Source organism: Anoplopoma fimbria, chromosome 6, assembly GCF_027596085.1.
Source record: "Anoplopoma fimbria isolate UVic2021 breed Golden Eagle Sablefish chromosome 6, Afim_UVic_2022, whole genome shotgun sequence".
Classification (NCBI taxonomy): Eukaryota; Metazoa; Chordata; class Actinopteri; order Perciformes; family Anoplopomatidae; genus Anoplopoma; species Anoplopoma fimbria.
The window spans coordinates 20,284,827-20,305,676 of NC_072454.1; positions in this window are offsets into that span (position 1 = coordinate 20,284,827).

The following is a 20,850-nucleotide window of genomic DNA, read 5'->3' on the forward strand; positions in this document are numbered from 1 at the left end:
CTTTTTTAGACATACTCTACTATGACCTTTATCACTTTTTGACATACTATATTATCCAATGCTATGCCTATTTTAACATTCACTGATATACTATTCAAAGATTTTAAACCACTTCTACTTAGCTTTCAAGGTTCTTTAGCAGATCTTCCTCTGGGTTGGGACCTTTTTGGTAAGACAATAAGGTGGAGGTGTATATGCTAGAAAGTAGTTTCTGAATCAAAATCAATTGACAGTCCTCTTCCTTCATCAAATCTGTCCTTGACATCTTGGAGTACATGTTTCCTTTTTAGCTCAACTGATTTTTGCTTATAAGCATCGATCAATACTGGAGACACTTTTTCAAAAGTCTACATACAGTCTGCAATACCAACATACATCTGAGCCAACCAGTTAATCACCTCCAAACTCCCTCAAACCACCAGTACACTTCATGCATGTCTCAAAATAAGCTTGTTGGACCACAACACTCGAACAACATTCACTCAGAAAGGAAACAGCATGATGTTTGTCCATTTAAAGTCAAATAGACCATAAAGCAGGGTATGCTTTAGGGCGGGGCTACTGTGATGGACAGGTCACTACCCCTATCAGAGCCATATACGGTGTCATACGTCACTCCTCCACATTCGGCCATATTATCCTCCCAGAGAATTGTTTATGTTGCTGCTGTTTACATTCATGACATCTATTGCATTCTGTCCATCCTGGGAGAAGGATCCCTCCTCTGTCGTTCTCCCATAGGTTTCTTCCTTTTTTCTCTCTGTTAAAGGGGTTTTTAGGGGAGTTTTTCCTGTGCCGATGTGAGGGTTCTGGGACAGAGGATGTCGCATGTGTACAGATTGTAAAGCCCTCTGAGGCAAATTTGTAATTTGTGATTCTGGGCTATACAAAATAAACTGAATTGAATTGAATTGAATTCCTTATGATGCAAATTCAAAAAATACAATACAGGAACGTACTACTGTTTTTGTTTTGTATGTTTGCCATGTGTTTGTTGTGTTACAAATGGACTACAAGTGAATTTTTGTTGTGCATCCCTGTGTTGCATATTGACAATAAATGATCCTTGAATCCTTGAGATGTGAACTACACATTGAATCATATTTTGTCTTTTGTTTCTTTTTCTCCTACATCTATACTTTGTCATGGTTCATTCTTTATCGTTTTTCATCTGAAGTCTTTCATGTTTCTTCCTTTAGCTGCCATCCTTCATCCACTATCCCCTGTCCTTTCCTAAGTTCCATCATCGTCATCATGCCTCCAGCTGTGTCTTCCTGTCGGGCAGTGGAGGAGAAGACACCTCCTCCTCCTCCACCAGCACCTCCACAGGAGTACGAACGGGGAACGCGGCCGGTCTCTCCTTTTTGCTGACTCGTGCGTACACCGAATTCACGTCGACAGAATCCCCCAATGCTGCGGAGTGACCGCCAGGCTCCTCCCCTGGCTCGTGAGTGCTCAGTGGTGATGACAGGTCAGCCGCGTTGCTGCTCCTTCCTCCCCCGATGGAGTGGTAGATGTGGTCATCAGCGGTGGAGTTGTTCAGATCTGTAAGACGAACATATTTTTGCTAAATATTTTTCTTACATGATGTCATTTACTCTTTCTTCTTTCTCTTCTGTCTGTTTTCTCTCTCTCTTTCTTTCACTCTATTTTTATTTTGCAATGGTTTCTTCCCAGTTCCCCTTTTCTTTTTCCTGTGTCCCAACTGTTTTCTATTAAAGTACCAATCCCTCTCCCTAAGCTGCTCTTCTTTTCCTCCATATAAAGCAAAAGCTTTCTGCTCTCACCAATTAAATGTTGGGCTACATCAACGATTATTGTCATATATCACAATTGTTCGGCCCAGAGTTGAGGGCCCTTTAAGGAGAAAGGTGAATGTCCACATTCACTCTGCCCCTCCGTCTGTTTTGCCTGGCCACTAAGGTCAAAGTTTCTGTAACCAATCGGCATAGAGTAAAAGCAATGCATCAAAAGCGCTGTTGTAATGTTCTGAAGTAGAGCGGCATAAAAAGCTGCGTTTTGTTGGTCAAAAACACAGCAAAAAGCAGCATTCTTACATACATCGTGGGAATATAGAGGCGTTTAATGTCACTCTTGGCTGTGGAGGCTCACGCTAACATAGCTGCATTATTTGACGCGTTGGTGTGAGAATGTGTTGCTTTGATGATTGTTTGAAGTTATTATGTCACAAAAAAATGAAGTATAGACCTTGGTTCAGGTGGCTCCTCCACAGAGTGATGGGGACCGGGTTTTCCTCTTCAGGATTCCACTCTGAACACACACAGAGCAGTGGGAATCGAGCATCATGGGATATGTCGTAAAAAGTCCAAACAAACTAAGTTAAGTTGTATCAACATGATAAAAAAAAAAAAAAAAAAGTACCTTCTGCAGCTTCAGCATTACTTGCTGTGTTCTTCACTTCTGCTATGCCATTGGTCTGACCATCTGAGGATACACACACACACACACACACACACACACACACACACACACACACACACACACACACACACACACACACACACACACACACACACACACACAAGAGCTTTTCTCAATTTATAGGAGATTAACATCACATTTTTAAAGCTGTTTACTGGTACATATAATAACAACAGAGTTAAATGAGAGTAAAAAAAAACACACTTGGAGGAGGGTTTTTACCCAGCTGACATGTTGTTTTGGTAATTGGGCATTATTGCTAAAACCGTCCAACTCATATCATTATTAAATTATTAGGGTCTTTAGAGCAGTGGTTCTCAAATGGGCCCTGGGGGTACGTGAAGGTACTCCAGGGGGTACGTGAGATTTAAAAAATATATATTTAAAACTAGCATCCATTCAAAAATCCTTTAAAAATAGTTATTTAATAAATATTCAATAAAATATAAGTGTAAGTTCATAAATTGAATTTTATTTTCAGTAGGCTATTAAATTTCATTATCCTAAAAAACTCAAACAATGGAGTCGTGGTTGAAACGTAGCAGCAATGCTGCTGAAAACACGGAGGGACAAGTGCCAAAGAAGGCGAAACCAGAGCCGGCAAAATTCCGTCAGTATTCAGGTACAAGGGGTACTTGGCTGAAAAAATATTTCACAGGGGGTACATCACTGAAAAATGGTTGAGAACCACTGCTTTAGAGAGTTGGTTGTAACCACAGTTACCACAGTACATATAGGGGCGTCCGTTTTTTTAATTTGATAAAAAATGATGATCAATAAAATAAAATAAATGAGAAAAAGACCCCGGGTCCTAACGGGACCGACTCTCCCCTCTCACAACCGCTGCATTCGCCTTAAGAGCTTTTATACTGTATGGTGTTTAAGCTGTGACACAATAAAAAGATAATCACAATGGTGGTTGCGAACGGTGTGCAATTAGTGGCGCTATCAGCGGCCGCAATCCATATGTTGTGAGATCACCATAAAGGCATTTCATATCTGACATGCCCGTTGAACATTTACTGATCGGGCAGACTGACCGTGGTGGTTCTGTGGCGGCCCCAGGTGGCTCCTCCATGGAGTGAAGGACACAGTGTTTGCTTTACTGGAATTGAAGTCTGAACACACACGCATGCACACACACACACACACACACACACACACACACACACACACACACACACACACACACACACACACACACACACACACACAGAGAGATACACAGAACCAAGGAAAAGATAAATAAAAGACACAAAAATGCTGGTCATCTTTTGCCGTTCAGAACTTTACTCACCTGTTTCATCTTTCAGGTTCTCGTCGATCATGGGATTATCTGTCACCACCATGGTTTCTTCCAGCTTCGCCTGTCAATCAACATGACACGAAAAGGTATTTTTCCGTCCTATCCAACGTTTCGTTGTTTGAAATGAACAGATGGAAAAACTCAGGATGGAGTTGAAAGGTCAAGATCTCTTACCACTTTGATGAGAGCTGAGGGATCTTTGCCCGCCCCAGAGTCTCTCAGCGAACGAACGTCTAGGAAATAAAAAGAGACAAATCAGGTTTACTTTGACATAAATTCATTCATTCATCTTCTGTAACCGCCTATCCAGTTAAGGGTTGCGGTTGGATGGAGCCGATCTCAGTTGTCATTGGGCGGAGGCAGGGTACACCCTTGACAGGTTGCCAGTCTATCACAGGGCTGACATATAGAGACAGACAGCCATTCACACTCACATCCACACCTACGGGCAATGTAGAGTCATTAATCAACCTAGAACAGGAGAACCCGGAGAGAACCCACGCCGACACGGGGAGAACATACAAACTCCACACAGAAGGCCGTCTAGCCTGGGAATTGAACCGCGGCCCCTCTTGCTGTGAGGCGACAGTGCTATCCACCACACCACCGTGCAAAAAAACGCAGGCAGTCCAGCCAGAGACTTCTGGAACTGGCATTAGATTTTTCGTCCTTGTTCTGTATGTTTAATTTGTTTGTAATTTAACCTGTAAAACAGCATTATAGTTAATTATACTTTCATAATACCCTTACAGCTTTGTAAATCATCATCACTATATGACAGCAGCAACCTATACCTCCAGCTGTTTATCATGTCTTTGCCTCACTATTGACATAACTTGGACTTATACCTGGACCGTATATATTTTTGTTCATGCTTTATATATGTTAGCGTATACCTTACTAATTATTCTATACCGATGGTAAATTGGATTCATTTGTAGTCTTCCAACCACTTAAAGCAACAACCGCTCCGCCTCTGAGCTATCTGATATTGTAAATAATAATTAGCTATTTTACTTTTTTTTTAACCATTTCACTGTTCTCTTAATATTATGTAATGTTGAATGTAAATGTGAATGAGATTTAATTAATCCCAAAAAACAGATTTTAAATGAAAAATAAAGGATCCATTTCCATGTATGATCAAAGTGACAAGACAATTCCTAGAAATAATATTTTTAAATACATTGCCAAAATGAAACGATCTTGGTATCTGCAAAAGTAAGTGACAGCACTTCCACCGTTTTTGGAGAATGACCCATATGCACATTACTTTGCACTTTACAGCCGTTTGCACTAAGATGCGAAACTGCATTACATTGTCTCGGTTCTTTACTTAAATAATAAAAGTTGAATCGAATCTACATGTGCAAATATGTCCAGTCAAATGAACCTTTGGGATATCTGATGATCCTCCTCCATCCAAACAAGTTCTTGTTGTTTGTTGCAGATGAACATTTTACATCCAAAGTAAGTGGATCTAATAAAACCATATAGAGTCCTTAACACTCAACAGCAGGTATAACAGAATTAACAAACATATCTGTTCTACTGTGACTACATTGAGTTCGGTATACTCTGCAGTAGTAGGTACTGTTTCCAGGAAATAGACATAGCCTAACACTTTGCCGCTGACAAAAGCTCTCACCTTCTTCTGACCTTAAAGGGCTTTTTAGTTTAGGATTGTTACTTTGGGTCTGAACATGCATTTGTTGATGGAAATAGAGATATAGTAGACAGAACCAGCTGACCTGCTGCACTCGCTGCAGAGAGCTGTGAGGAAGATGGAGAGGAGGAGGAGGACGATGAAGAAACCAACGACTCCCGATATCGGGACCCACGACCCGGCGACTCCCACGCCGAATGCCGCCATGACCACAGAGAGAGATGGATGTGAAGGAAGATGCTGCTGAAAGAGAGAGAGAGAGAGAGAAAGAGAGAGAGAGAGAAAGAAAGAGAGTGGGAGAGAAAGAGAGGTGTCAAGGTGTGCTGAGAACAAGAAGTGAAACCTCCTTGTGCCTGGAATGTGCGATTGTTTAAAGATTTACAGATGGCGCGGCTACTCCCTCGACTGCAAACAAACAGCTCAGACTTTATTCAATTTAACACACCTTAGACCTACACAGACTGCAGGGATTTGTAGGAAAACGTCTACATTTTTTAGGTAACTGATTGATTTGTTAATTTTACACATCCTGTTGGTGGGTTTATACTGAATATATATCAGACAACACACAGGGAGGTGAAGTCTCTGAAGTCTCTCAGGAGCTTCATATATTCCAGTCTGGACCAAACTGGTGGACCTACATCATCATCCGCAGAGCCACGAATTAGCTACATGGATAGAAAAGCCTATATTAAATGTATTGCATTTCAATTTCAATTTCTTTTATACAGCTCAATATCACAAATCCCATATTTGCCTCAGAGGGCTTTGCAATCTGTGCGATTGATACGGCATACTCTGTCCCAGGACCCTCGCATCTGAATAGGAAAAACTTTTAACAGGGAAAAATATGGAAAAAACATCAGGCAGAGCACCAGAGGAGGGATCCCTCTCCCAGGATGGACAGAAGAGCAATATATGTCATGTGTACAGAATGTGTACACAAAAAATATGAAATTGTGAACAACATTAGACATATTCCTAAATAGACACTGAAAATAGCCATCAGAACTCAATCAGTCAGCCCAATTATCTCAACAACTAGAGACAGGATTGTGATGAAATGTTGTTTACCAAGATGAATCGATCCTCTGTTCATCTAGTGCAATCATCAGGGCAACTTTTAAATGTTTACAATACTTTCACAGAGCGGCTAGCATTAGACTGTCAGTGTTGTTTTCATGTCTGCAGTAATCAACTTTTTTTTGTCATTGTATAATAATGTTAACTTTATTACCACTGCCAAGAAGGTTGTTATGATTTTTGTTTCAGCTGTTTCTTTTGGTCAGCAAGTTTAAGGAAAAACTTCAAATTTTCATGAAACTTGGTGGTAGGGTGTAGCATGGGCCTAGGAAGAAACCATTAAATCACAGGGTGGATGCATGGGTTAGTTTTCTCTTGCTAACATAGTGAGGCAGGTGTTTGCTAGTTATAGTCTAGTGTCTTCTCTCTGTGACCGACGTAGTTCCCGCTGCTTTGTGCTTTGTATGTGTTATTTAGAAAATTAAGAATATGTTTTAACCTGAGGCAAATTTGTGATATTGGGCTAGTCATATAAAATCGGATTTAAATTTAATTGAATTTCAATAAGGATTAATGGTTGACCCAAAAAAACTTCAGAATCAGATGTTTCAGAACTTCAACAGGACATTTTCTTACTTTGAAGTGACAGCAGCACTCTATCGGCTTTGTGAACGTAACATCTGACTTAATGGAGGCAGCCGTTCACTTCCTGTTTCCTACAGACAGTAGTTGGTTTCTTTAAACCATGACCACCACCACTCGCTTACCTTAACCATCTGTGCATTACTGTAGTCATTGAAGCTTACCAAACTATAACAAAGACATTTTGAACTAAAACCTAACCAAACCTGAACCGTAGTGTTGTCAAATAATAAAACATATATATATAATATAACAGCTACAGCTATACAGTATCGTTGTTAGAGGGGCAGGAAAACAATATTTTTTGTCCCATTTCATTTGAAGGACTTAGGGAATAATGTAACAGTCCAAATTTGTACAGAATCATCAGACTGCAGGCTGTTTGGTTTCATGTCAACATGCCAACTCAAATCAAAAAGAGCTTTCAGGCAGCGAGGAGGAAGAGCAGCTACAGGAGGAAGTGCGACCTGTACGATATTTAAACAGCAAGCAGCTTTTATTACCTAAGTGTTATTTCAAGAAATAACAACACACTACATTTGCATTTTAGTGTTTTATGCAGAAGCCTATTGGCCCCTACATGTAAATCAGTTACAGTTTCTGTGATCATTAAGCTGATCAATGATCAAAGGTTCTGTGATCACTTAGAAATATAAAACAACAACAAAAAATATATATATGACAGATGGCTGTTTTGGTGTTAACATTACCGACTAAATATGAGGTCATATTTACTATTGAACTCCATAGAAATAACAGCCCATGTATGCGATGGCCTTGAGGAACATGAGGAAACATACGCTTTGTGTGTTGTGTGATGTCACCCCCTGTTTAGATGAAGAACATGAAGATGTTTACCTTGTTCTCTCAGTTCCAGCTCACCGAGAATGGAAGCAGCAGCTCTTTAATCATCCCGACTGACTCCTGTCAAACAAACACAAGACTATCAAAGCAAACAAACAGCTGAAGCTCATCACACTGTGTCTCAGGGGCTTAAATATACACAGTGCAGGCAGTGCTGTATCACAGGGGCCTAAGAGGATGGGTGGGTGGGGGGGCCTATCTGATGGTAAAATCCCAAATATTGTTTGTAAAATATATTCAGGCCTAAAGGTGTGTGTGTGTGAGTGTGCTTCACAACTCATAATTACTGTGCACTAGAGCTCGTCATAAAAGCGTGGACTGGGGCCTTTTATAACTACCTCACCCCGATGCTGAGACTCACATTGAGAGGTGTGTGATATTACTCTAACGTTCCCAGAAATCAGATTTATTTATGAAAATATTATTTAAAGGAGTAGTTAGCCTATTCACTTTTATGGCAGAGAGTTAGATGACAAGACTGATATCAATCTCACTTTTCTATAACCGCTGGTTAGCTTAGCTTAGCATAATGACTGGAAACAGCTAGGGAGAAAAGCAAGCCTGACTCTGACCAAAAGCAAACCTACCACCACCAACAAGCTTGGAAAGGTTTAAAAACAAACACAAATAAATATAATGATAAGTCTAGAGTACATTTATTTATTTATATGACAGAATACACCCATCAACATCTGAAAAACAAGTGTGGGGATAAAGTGCAGTGGACTTTAAGACAATCACCGCCCACGGCCGACCAACCAGCTGACCAACCAGCCGGACCTGCCGGACCGAAAGCCACTAAACTGCCCCAGGGAGGAGAGCGGAGATAGAAGCTAAGCTAACCCAGCTATGGGACCTGAGGCTACACAACTACCCAGAATGCTCCTGGATGTCTGATGCCTGGACACAGAAAAAAAAAAGAATGAAAGCAGCGGGAGGTCGATGACTGTTGAGCCCACATCTTCACATAGACCTGGATCCATCATTCATCCTGGATCAAGCTGCAGTTGACGGGCGGACAGCAGGACAGAGAGCAGGACTCCAGTTGGAGATGAGATGGACTCTGTGTTTACATCATGATGCTTGGTGCTCAAACACAGTCAAAGATGATGGACAATGTTTACCTCATGTTGGATTTCTTAATGTGAAGATGTCAGCCATATTATCTGCCCAGAGAATTGTTTTGGTTGCTGCTGTTTCCATTCATTATGATGCAAATTCAATAAATGCAATAAACTACTACTGTTTTTTGTTTTGTTTGTTGTTTGTTGTGTTACAAATGGGTTACAACTGAATTTCATTGTGCTGTGTTATATAATGACAATAACTGCTCATTAAATCCTTGAATGCTTACATATACAGTGATGAAATGAACTTTTTCGATTTTAGCAAATGGCTGCAATGAAACAAAGGGTGAAAAATTTAAAGGGGTCTGAATACTTTCCGTACCCACTGTATATATACATGATTTACACTTGAAATGAAATGCTATAGCTTTTTTGTTATCTCACGCCTCCTAAGTGAATGTAGCATCCAAAAACTGAGAAAAGTCTTGATGGATTGAAGTAAATGGGGACATATTTGGCACTTGTTCATGCGTGCTACTCGCCCATGCGAGTACTGTTTATGCGGAAGTGTTAAAAATAGCACGAATCTTGCATACTTTCACATGTGTTGGAAGTAGAGAGCATACAACTGGATAAATTAGACTTTTAGACTCATGAGAATTTGTAAACGGGTGTTTTTATGTAGTTTTCAGTTAAACTCTGTAGATTCTTTTTCAATTCATTAACAAGGTGTTTTTTGGTTCTTAGTTCATGAGAAGGCATGCTTGGAAAACAACATTTACTTATTCAGTGTAACACAAAGGGAGTAATGGATATACAAATGGTAATTTTGGTGGGTGAAGTATTCCTTTAAGATGCTAAATATAGAATGATGTTAAAATCCATCAAATAAAATGACTCTTTAAAGAACACTGAAGACCTTGTCAGTCATACTTTTTTCTTGTATTATATCTTACAATTCACATTTGACATCCAAACACATGCAGTATGATTTTCTCTTGTGTGATATCATATCTATCTAACTATCTGTCTATCATTGATCATTGTTTAATATTTAAGGAAACATCAGGCTTGACTTTAACATTATATTCCAAACAATGTAGAACAAAATGTAACAAATAAATACATACCTTTAAATTATCTGAATTGTTATTTATTGAAATAATAGTATCCGATACCAGATTGGCCAGTTGTCATCTGTACCCAATCCAGCGTGTCAGTATTTGACCCTTATCTGATATGTCTGTTTATGTATTGTATTCCTGGTGTTCTCCGACATAATATAATGTTTGGCCTATGTTATGATTTAATAATTAACATATACATATAAATTGTGTTTTTTCTAAAGGCTCATGATAACAATTAATCTCAACTCTTTTTTTGGTATCTCTGATAGCCTTAACATTCTAACATTGTATAAATAGCTGCATGCAACTTCAGTACGGGACAGCGTTACTGAACCTATGACCGTTAGAGAGTTGAGTGTAAATCTAACAGAAATATTATAAAATACATCCGTGTTGCCTTGCAGTAGAGCTTGTTCTGAACTCGTCAAAGTAGAAATAGAGAATATAAAGCCTACCTGTGTCCACGGTGCAGACAGCTGTGAGTTCAGGTTCAGATAGCGTATGTGAGGAGTTGCTCCTTCTGCAGGATTACTCATTGACAGACTGAACAAACACTGACAGCTCTGCTGTTTGAACTGCTTAAAGAGACACGCACACACACACACAGAAACACACACACACACACACACACACACACACACACACACACACACACACACACACACACACACACACACACACACACACACACACAGTGTTTGTACACCACACATACAGTATATGACACACATAAGACACCTGAGGAGACAGGAGAGACACTGTCTTCTTGTTCTCTGTCCCCAGAATCAGATGAGACGGCTATCAGTTTCATCTGTGGGCGTCCAGTGCAGAGATAGGACATGTTTAGCCTAAACTTAGCCTCAAACAAGGAGTGGAAGCAGGAGTTTACCTGCTAGCCTAGCTCAATTAAAGGAGAATAAAAGCTTGCGCTATACCACCCTAGCGCTATACCACCCTAGCTTTTTTAAAAGTTCGATAACTTAACCCAGCTCACTACATGATGGACTGGTGGAAACATGTAAATTAGTTAAGTGGTTTTCTTTTCTCTTTTGATGGTAGCAGTTTCCCCGTGCTTTCAGTTTTCAGTTATTTTTGCACTTTTCTGACGTTTGCTCAACTCCAATATCTGTGTTCTTTTAACGGTATTCAGTCTTTTACCTCAAACCCTGTATGCATCGATCTCATATTGTTTCATTGCTTTTCATCTTTCAGTTGTATTAGTTTGTCAGTCAAAGGAAATGAACTGCACAAACTGTGATGAAATGTAACATATAAATACAGTTTGTGTGATTGACAAAATGAAGGTGTCACAACTGCATGAAGAGTTGAGTGTTACTTTCAGCTTGCTCTGCCATGACACATTCTCCTCAAACTATGAAATGCAGAGGTAGTATTTATTGATCATTTCTTATGCCACTTCCTTTGACTACAGACTGCTGGGACAGATAATCTTATGAAAACCACAAATACAACTGAAACTGGAACAATATCAGCAGCTCCACCCAAAGACTGCAACTGTCACTTACCGCTTGACTGGTAGAGCTGTAAGAGAGATAATAACATCTGGTGTGCAGTTAAACTCACCTAATTGTAATTGTCTTATTGTATTATCGTCTTTGAATTGGCACTGTGATTCAGTGTCCATCACTGCTGCACACACCACAAACTCCACACAGACTTCTTATCTCTCATTGATACCCTTGGGATGTATGGTATCAAGTTTTGATATTCAATTTCTCTCAGCTCTTTTTCCTTTGAGACATTTTCCATTTTGGATTGGTCTGTACAACTGTAGCTTGGACTGAGTTCCATCCACCTTTAAGTTGTGCTAATGGAGTATGAGTATTTCTCCTTTTCAAGATATTAAACCTTTGCGGAGTGAATCTAACTTGTATGGTGTTGCCGGTTTCACCCACATAATGTAAAACACATTGTTTAGAATCTAATTGGATAGATACAGTTTTTTGGACTTGGGTCTCCGAAGTGATTGTTCCCTAAAAATCATTGTTTTCTTGATCCTGCAACTAATTTCGTTGCCTCTTTAGGGAAATGGTAAATGGTTTGGTTTAGTGTTAGGGGTTAGGGGATTGGGGGACTTTGACTCTGGCGCTGGGAACCAGTGACAGAAGTCCTGCACTTTCCATCACCACTCCACAATATGGCGCTCTTATCTCACATTGAGGCTCTAGGATACGGTGCTCTACTGGTCCATAGCGGGTCCGGTGTTCCAAAAATTCTGGCTTATGGCTCAGAGTGGTTTCTGTAGGGTTAGGTCCCTTGGTGGAAGCTGATAAGCCTTTTCAGCACCCGGCCTTAGTTAGACAGTTGTGTGATAGAGAAGGTGTTGTTACGTAAACTCAAGCTTAAGACGTCCTATTGAATGAGGAATCCCTAGAGGTAGTTGCTTGACGTAATTTTCATTCACCACAGATAGTCCGGTAAGAGCTGGAGTGTAAGAAGATGTCCTTAAATGGTGCTTTATTAACAGCCGCACACATTTTTAGCACTTGGCCTTAGTTAGACAGTTCCAAAGAATTAATGCGTAAAAACTGTCACTGGGCTTTTTTGCAAACCTCTGTTGGAACAAGCTGTAGCATTGTGATGTTTAGGTTCTGAAAGGAACCTTCTTCAGGCTGGCTTGTTTGGCTGGAATGATGCTTTAAAGCTGGATTGATGTCTGTAGTAGAGTGCTTGACTTCCATGTCTGCATATAATGTTGAATATTGCAAGGTCAAATGCATGGAGGTCGGTGATTGGTCCATTTCACCCCGTGGCTTGACAGGGACTCAGCTAGTGGTTATGCATACAAAGATATTACACCTAAAGGCAGACAGACTAGGGGAGCTGAAAGATATTAACAGTCATTTTATTAAAGAATAGTCCAAAACAATCTAATTTCAATGGGTAACATGGAATATAAAGACTGGACAACAAAGCAGCCTGTGTTCATGATACAAAGGTTAATTCAATTCAATTCAATTCAGTTTATTTTGTATAGCCCAGAATCACAAATTACAAATTTGCCTCAGAGGGCTTTACAATCTGTGCACATGCGACATCCTCTGTCCTTCCCTCACATCGGCACAGGAAAAACTCCCCTAAAAAAGGTTAGGCACATGTTTGTTTGGCTTAGCCAGTAATGAATGCAGCATAGGGTGTAGTGTTGGTGAACACAGCCCTTAGGCTGTCTCCTCCACCAACCAATTCACTACCAGGGCCACATATCTTTTTGGACTTTGTCTCTGTGGTGGCTTGTAATTTTCTGTGTTACAGATATGTAGTTGAAATGATCAGTAAGCATACCAACCTTTTTGAACTACAGCTTCCATTTTGCTGTTGTTAGGATTGCGCGGTTGCACCTGAGTCAAGTAAACCTGCAGCACCCCTGGTCTCTCCTCAGAGTAGTCTGCCTCCCCACCAGTGGCCTCAACTTAAACTCCACAGTTCTGCTTAGTTTATGTTAGAAAGGACATTTTAGAATATTATAAATTGTGATGTAGTTTTAGAGTTGTTAGTAAGGCCTTTTTAGTTTAGCTTGTAATAAAGAATTCAATTTAATCCTGTATTGGTTTCAGTAATGTTCATATGCTTTCCTCCCCAGAAGCTTCAGTCCCTGCATATTTGATTATTTTTTATTCCTTAAATAAAAATGTCGGTTCATTTGACATAACACGTCTTTGTATCCTATCAGTAACTAATCTGAGTGCCTTATCGATTCTTAAAACAATATCTAAAGGCTGTTAAGTCCATATGTCCTGGGGGGTCATTTCGTAGGAGGCGTTGTTGTTTACCTCTCATTTTCCTCCTCACACCAGCAATTGAGGCACCGCAGTTACTAGGCCCAGTGGAAAGTGTTGAGGAGCTGTCAACGGACATTTAAAGATTTAGAAAACGTTACTGGAAAAAGACAATTATTATTTACTGCAAACCTTGCGAGTTATAAATATCAGCAATTTCCAATTGCATGGATCAATTTTTTGTGCCTTATAAAAAATGAATGTTATTTGAGAAGCAGCAAAACATTTTTCTATGAAGAAGTGTTTGAGAAAAAATGTATGCATTGTTTTTTTTTCTTAAGGACAATAGCAGAAAAGACGCTTCTTCTTTGTCCTCTTCATCACAATCTTCATCAGCGGAGGATAAAAAGAAGAAATGGTGGATGCTCTATAATACAGCCCCTGCCCACAATTCTTCAGTGTAAGAAGAAGAAACAGTGTATACCTTATAATACCAGTGTGCCAAATGCACACAGTAAGAAATAAATGTCTCAACTGCCATAAGCAAATGTGACTAGTGAGGTAGTCCAGGATCTCACGTTTTGCTTTTATCAGTACTGTACCTTGTTAAGTACCCAGCACTTACAAAATACTTGCATTATAAGTAACTTCCTCTAAAATACCCATTAGGTATCTATTACTTACTTAAAATTGACTGTATTACTTATTTGTTGTTTCCTCTAAAATTCCCAATAGTTACTTCCTTGTCCCACTGTATCTAAATAAAGGATAACAGTAAAGTGCTCCTGAGGGAACAAATGTGTATATTTTGGACTGTTTGTCTGACAAAGACAAGATTCAACTTGGGCTTTTGGGAATTGTATTGGACATTTTTTCACTCTTTTCTGACATTGAAATATATTTAATATGTATATAGAGTGCTTAACAAAGTAATATATACCGGCTGGACAGTGCAGACGGTTCAGTACACATACTATTTTGATCAGCTCACATTTTCTGACTATCTGACTATCATTCTTTATAATGGTTTCTGTCATAGTGTTTATTTCAAACTAAATACCGGTACTTCTAAACCCAAGAAGCCCAATATGTTTAAATTTCAATTTTTTATACGTATACCATAAAACAGTTACAATGACAAGCCTGAGAACCCGGAGAAAACCCACTAACATGCAATCTCTCCCCAGAAGGGCTGGCCAGCCTGGGATGGCCCCGGGGGCTCGCTCCTGTGAACAGTGCTGTTCACTACACCCCCCATGCAGCCTGATACAACGGGCAATATATCATTCATGAAACAGGACTCCTCTGGCTCCCGAATGGCAACAGAGTTAATAGATATTTCATTTCATACTCCCAACTCCTATACTGCTTCACAGAAGCTGAAGCAGGAATGGAAAAGTGATGGATTCAATTGTTCTGCATTTTTTATGGAGATAGTTGGTTTGGGTGATGTATAAATGTGAATCAAACAACACACAAGTCACTGAAGGGTTACATTACAATCAAGTGAGGCATAACAATTTCTGGTATCATGCTGATAAGCTTATCATTTATGCTTTATCAGCTCAGAAAGTCAGGTTTCAATTCTGACCTAATCATCATCATACTCAGATTAATATATACTGACAATAAAGTGCATATGTTTAAGCCATCCAGGGAATCTCAATGTTTTAAGACATTAACAGGTCTAACATTTTCAATTTAATAAAAGACAGAACGTGTTTTTGGTGAGAAAGTCTTGAAAGCATATTTTCCTTAGGGAGATGGCTATTACTATTGAAATGTGGAAACGAAACTCTTAACTTTAACTTTAACACTTTGCAATACAAATTCAATGTGCAATTATAGTTATAATAGTTATTCTGTCTGTACATATAATATTTCAATTATTGTGGATTTTACTGTTTTTTATTGCTTATTTATAATAGTTGTTTTTTATTGTATTTTTATTTTTATCTTGTCTTTCTTCTACTATGTCTCTTGTGTGCACTTTACCCTATGCTGCTGTAATCCTGCAAATTTCCCCGCTGTGGGACTAATAAAGGATTATCTTATCTTATCTTATCTTATCTAACTTTATTGTCCCTAATCATCCTGACTTGAACATCAGGTACATAAACCACGATAATACAAATACTACATACATATGAACATTTTTGTTAAACCATATGTTAAAAGCCACCACAAACACTCATATTAAATCTAATGTACATTAGTGACAGCAGCTCCGTGGTTCGTTGAGAGGAGAGAAGCTCCAAGTGAGAGACATTTTAAGCCCTTTAGTGCCACCGTGTGGTTGGTTGTATGAACTGAAATATTTGGAAAAACCAATGCATTTAATATCATTTTCATCAGCCCTCTCAGTTTCAGCTTACTTTATCGGCATGACAGAAAAACATTGAGTTGACACAACGTTTTTTTGAGAGAGTGAAATGATAAATATAGAGATAAATAATGGAGAATGAGACAATAAAGTCTAAAATCTGAACATTGAATTATGAAAGTTCAGATTGTGCAAAACAAATTGGCCTTCAATGCGGCATTGTATGCAGATTATGTGATTATGTACAGTACGCTGCAATTACATCCGCACTTTTGACATGTAACAGCTGTGTGACCGTAGTATCTGAGGTTACAATACATAACTAAAAGCTGTTGCTATTCGGTTAAGGACGGAGATTAAAAAAACTGATGAAAGGGCCAGAGAAGCCCAGGATGCAGCTGTGCAGATGTCTGCCAGTGTCTTTCCTCTGCCGAGGCTCCACACCTGCTGCAGTGGAGGCTGGCGTGGTGACCTCACGTGCTTTTTTGACAAAGCCGGAATGACCGGTAGAGACTCTTCCTGAATGACAGATAGAAGGCGTGGAATCAGATGAACTGGTGGAAATGCTTAAAGGAGAGCTCAGGGACACGGGCATCTACTCCTCTTGGAGGATGATCTTGTGTGTTCATGGAGAACCACCGGGAGCATTCAGATCCACATTTCGCCTTCCCAAACCTTTGCCACATTAGTGGTTCAGAACTCGTTGTTGGATGGACATACGCGAGACATCAAGCCTGCGGGCCGGTTCTATACCTCGGGGATGTACACAATAGGTGCCTTTGTGACCACAGCAGAAGGCTCCTGGCTATTTCCAGCAGAAGGGCCAAGTGCACACTGTCATGTTGTCTGTCCTGACCACGGACTATAAGAAGTGGACGTAGTCATCATGACGCCACCCATTAGTTTGTGTAGTGCCATGAGGAACTCCACGTTATGAGCTTTTTGCCGTCATGGAAGAAACAATATTTGGAATGTGGAGGAGGTATGTAGAGACGCCGTGTACAGCTCTTGTAGTGGCAGAGACCTGTCAATCACAGTAAGCCCAACATTGGCTTCACTCGGCAGAACCAACTTCCCTACAGCCCATGGGATGGATGCCTCCAAAGGGCCAGGTGTCCAAAAGTCTAACACCGGTCATGCAGCGATATAACCACTAACTTGCCCCAATGGGCGGGAGCTGGTTGATAATTCTTTAAGGTCAGTAATGCACCCTTTAAACAAAGATTTATTTACTCGTTAAAGTGTGAAGAGTTGTCCGTGCTGTGCCCGCTGCCCTGTGACTTGTGTTTGGAATGGCAAACCCTTTTTTTTTTTAAGTGGAAAAATGCTTATGGGAGCATAAGCAGATTTAAGGTGGCCTCTGAAAAGGGCCGTTGTGTTTCCGTTGGGCATGGGTTAAAAACTGCTGAAGAAAGTGGCCTTAGGGGAGAAGGATGGATGGGTGGACAGCACCGAGGCATTTAAACAGCCGGGATGAAAAGTCTGTTGGGAGGATGTGGCCAGTCCAGCAGCTGATGCACGGACGGACGGACACATCTTCATCTTCTTTACTTCTTCACCACTTGACTGCTTGACGCACAAGCAAAAATGGGAGCATGGCTTTATGTGTTCCAAGTTCAGAAGTAAGTGAGGTCCGTACAGGGCATGAGGGGGCAAAAACAATCTTAACAACTGCACATCGGCTCAAGGATGAACCACATAGCAGCTCAAAGAGAGCAAAGCCTAGACAATAAAGGACACCATGTGTTATTTTCTATTAAAACGATTCATGATAGGAAGTAAAATGTATTATTTTTAATAAAAAGCAGCTAGCTTTGTCACTACATGCATGTTATGATTGTGTTGTAGGTATCTCCACAGAATGCAGGAAGCTAAATGTCACTTCTTCCATCTAACAGAGACATTATGTCATGATATAGCTGAACATAGCAGAACCCTTTTTCCTTCATGTGGAAGTTAATTTGCTGGTGTAAGTGATCCTCAGAAACTATTATCAACAATAACAAAAATATATACCACCAACATATTAATACTTTTCCTGTCAAAGCACCCCGTTCTCATATCAGATCAAGGTTTGTATCTGTGGGAGGGTTGAAATGTTCACACCTGCTGGCTCCTTTGATGCATTTTAGGTTCATTACAAGTTCCTTATCATGGCTGACAAACTCTTCAAAACTTAGCTGTGATTTTCAGCGATGCATATATATGTATCACCAACAAACCGAGATCATCTCTTCTCCAGAATGTATGGTGTGTTAACAGATCAGAGGAGGACTGAGTGACTGAGAGTATCAGAATTCCTGTATTATCTCATCTAGATTTAATAAAGGGATATTGTGTTGATTTGAACTGATGCCCACATAGTTTCTTTTTTTATTAAATACACATTTCCTTGGCTGCATGTAGCCTTACTGCTATGTTTTCAACATCATGGTTATTTTTATTTACTATTATATTATTGTATGTGTCACTTCAGTGTCCTTAGGCGGGTTCATAGTAGCCTGCTCCATAATAAGTTATGATTGTTGGCCTTCTTTTTTTTTTTAGCAAAATCAACAAAATACAGAAAATGTGTCTTCACTGACAAACTCCTACAAAAAAAAGAGGGGAATCATTTAATATAGCATCTCGCATTTTTTTTAATTGATTTTAATGTTTTACTCAGTGCTCTCCATGGTCTGGCGCCATCGTACATTTGTGAGCTTTTGTTCCTTTACAGACCTCCACCTCAGTTCCTGCTGGAATACTCTCCTTTTATCGTTCAGGTAAAGGTGTATTTCTGTGACCTGTCTTCTTTTCTCTGCTTTATTTTGCCCAAACAATTACTGTTATATTTCTCCTGTAAAGCACTCGGTAAAATGATTTTTTTTTCAAAAGAGTCAGAATGTATACCTATAGGTGCTTTACTCTGAACCTGCATATATATTTTTGCTGCAAACATATGATGAGAAATCTCAGCTGTGTGTAGTTTCTGTATCATAGCGTCTTGTATGAAGAGAAAGATGAAGCTGCGTGAGTCTTATTCATCGTGTTATTGATCACTTGTTATCATAATAATATTATACCTAATATCAGCCATAGATCCACTTTGTTTTTTCCACAGAAACACGGTCGAAGTTCCGGAACCAGATGATGTTAGACTTCGCCAACTATATTTGAAGGTGTAGTGAAACAGATTAGACACACACACACACACACACACACACACACACACACACACACACACACACACACACACACACACACACACACACACACACACAGTTTGGCTGTGTGGCAGAGCCCATTAGAAAGTCGCTGCCGTCATTACCGGCAGTATTCCCCGTCCGGCACGCACCGCCCCTCGCCGCCGCTTAATCTAATTAGATAGTCGGGGCGGCTCCTGGTTTTGGTGGGGGGGGGGGGAGTTCTTCTATTGATATTCATTAAAAATACATGATTTATCACATAAGCTGTGTGAGGTGCGGCCCGCTCACACCGCGGCCCGCTGCAGGAATAACACCGAGAGATTTACCGGATCCAACTTCATTCAGAGCCGCTGATATCTGTCGCGGAATTATGGGACTGGATTAATAATCCTATCCTCAATCAGTCGGGACGAGATTTAATATCGTACCAATTACAGGCTATCGGGGATAGGGAATTTGTTTCTGTCCCTTATTGGCATTATTGGGGATTTTTTATTCAAAAGCACTGATAATAATAGTAAAAACAATTAGACGTGAAATATTGTAAGGAATTATTAGAAGTGGAAAATCAGCTCAAAAATGTTTTTACATCATTCTCCAACATGATGTGTATTTATTTAAAGTTTTACCTTTAAGCATCTCAAAACACATTTTTTTTTAACCTTTTGATATTTTTTGGGGGGGGGGACATGAAATTATTCTATCATTGACTGTTTGGTCATATCAGGATTACACGCGTTATGCTTTCATTTTGAACCTTAAACACTCAATCAATAGGTTTTGAATTTGAGAATTAGTTATCTATAATCCGAACCATACATCCTGACGAAAACAAATATATTCAAATATATATCTATAAGATTTTCTGCTTTATCATTATTGTTTTATGAAATGTAACCCCAATTTGGCTTCAGTGTCTGCGTGTCATCTTCTCTCTGCATTTAACAAAAAAAAACAAAAACATTAATAGTTCTTATTTGGTGAATCGTAATGGATATTTCCAAATGTATAAGATTTCAATTCATTTAAAAAAAATCAAATCATCTACATACACCCTGAAGCTCAGTTTTGGAAGCTCCGAGGCCCTCCGCGGCAGATTAAGCATGTGCCCCCCCCCCCCCTCCCACCGCCACATTTCTCTGCGCTCTTCCACTGCTAACATTTGGAGACTAGGGGGAGCTAGAGTCCACGTTTTGTGAGATGATATGAACCATCAAAGTTCCCTCGACTTGGAGCCAGCGGACGTATAGATTTTGACGGTGGATCTTTATCTTTTATTCCAAACTAGACCTCAGGGCTATCAGATGAGTTCATTTAAAACACACACACAGTCCACCAACTGCTGATGTGCCCTTGAGCAAGGAAAAGGAGAGTGCCAGAGAAACATGTCTAATCTCAGCTGTTTAGAGTACAACTCAAGTGGATTGTATAATTAAAAATACAGTTAACTGACCACCACCCATAC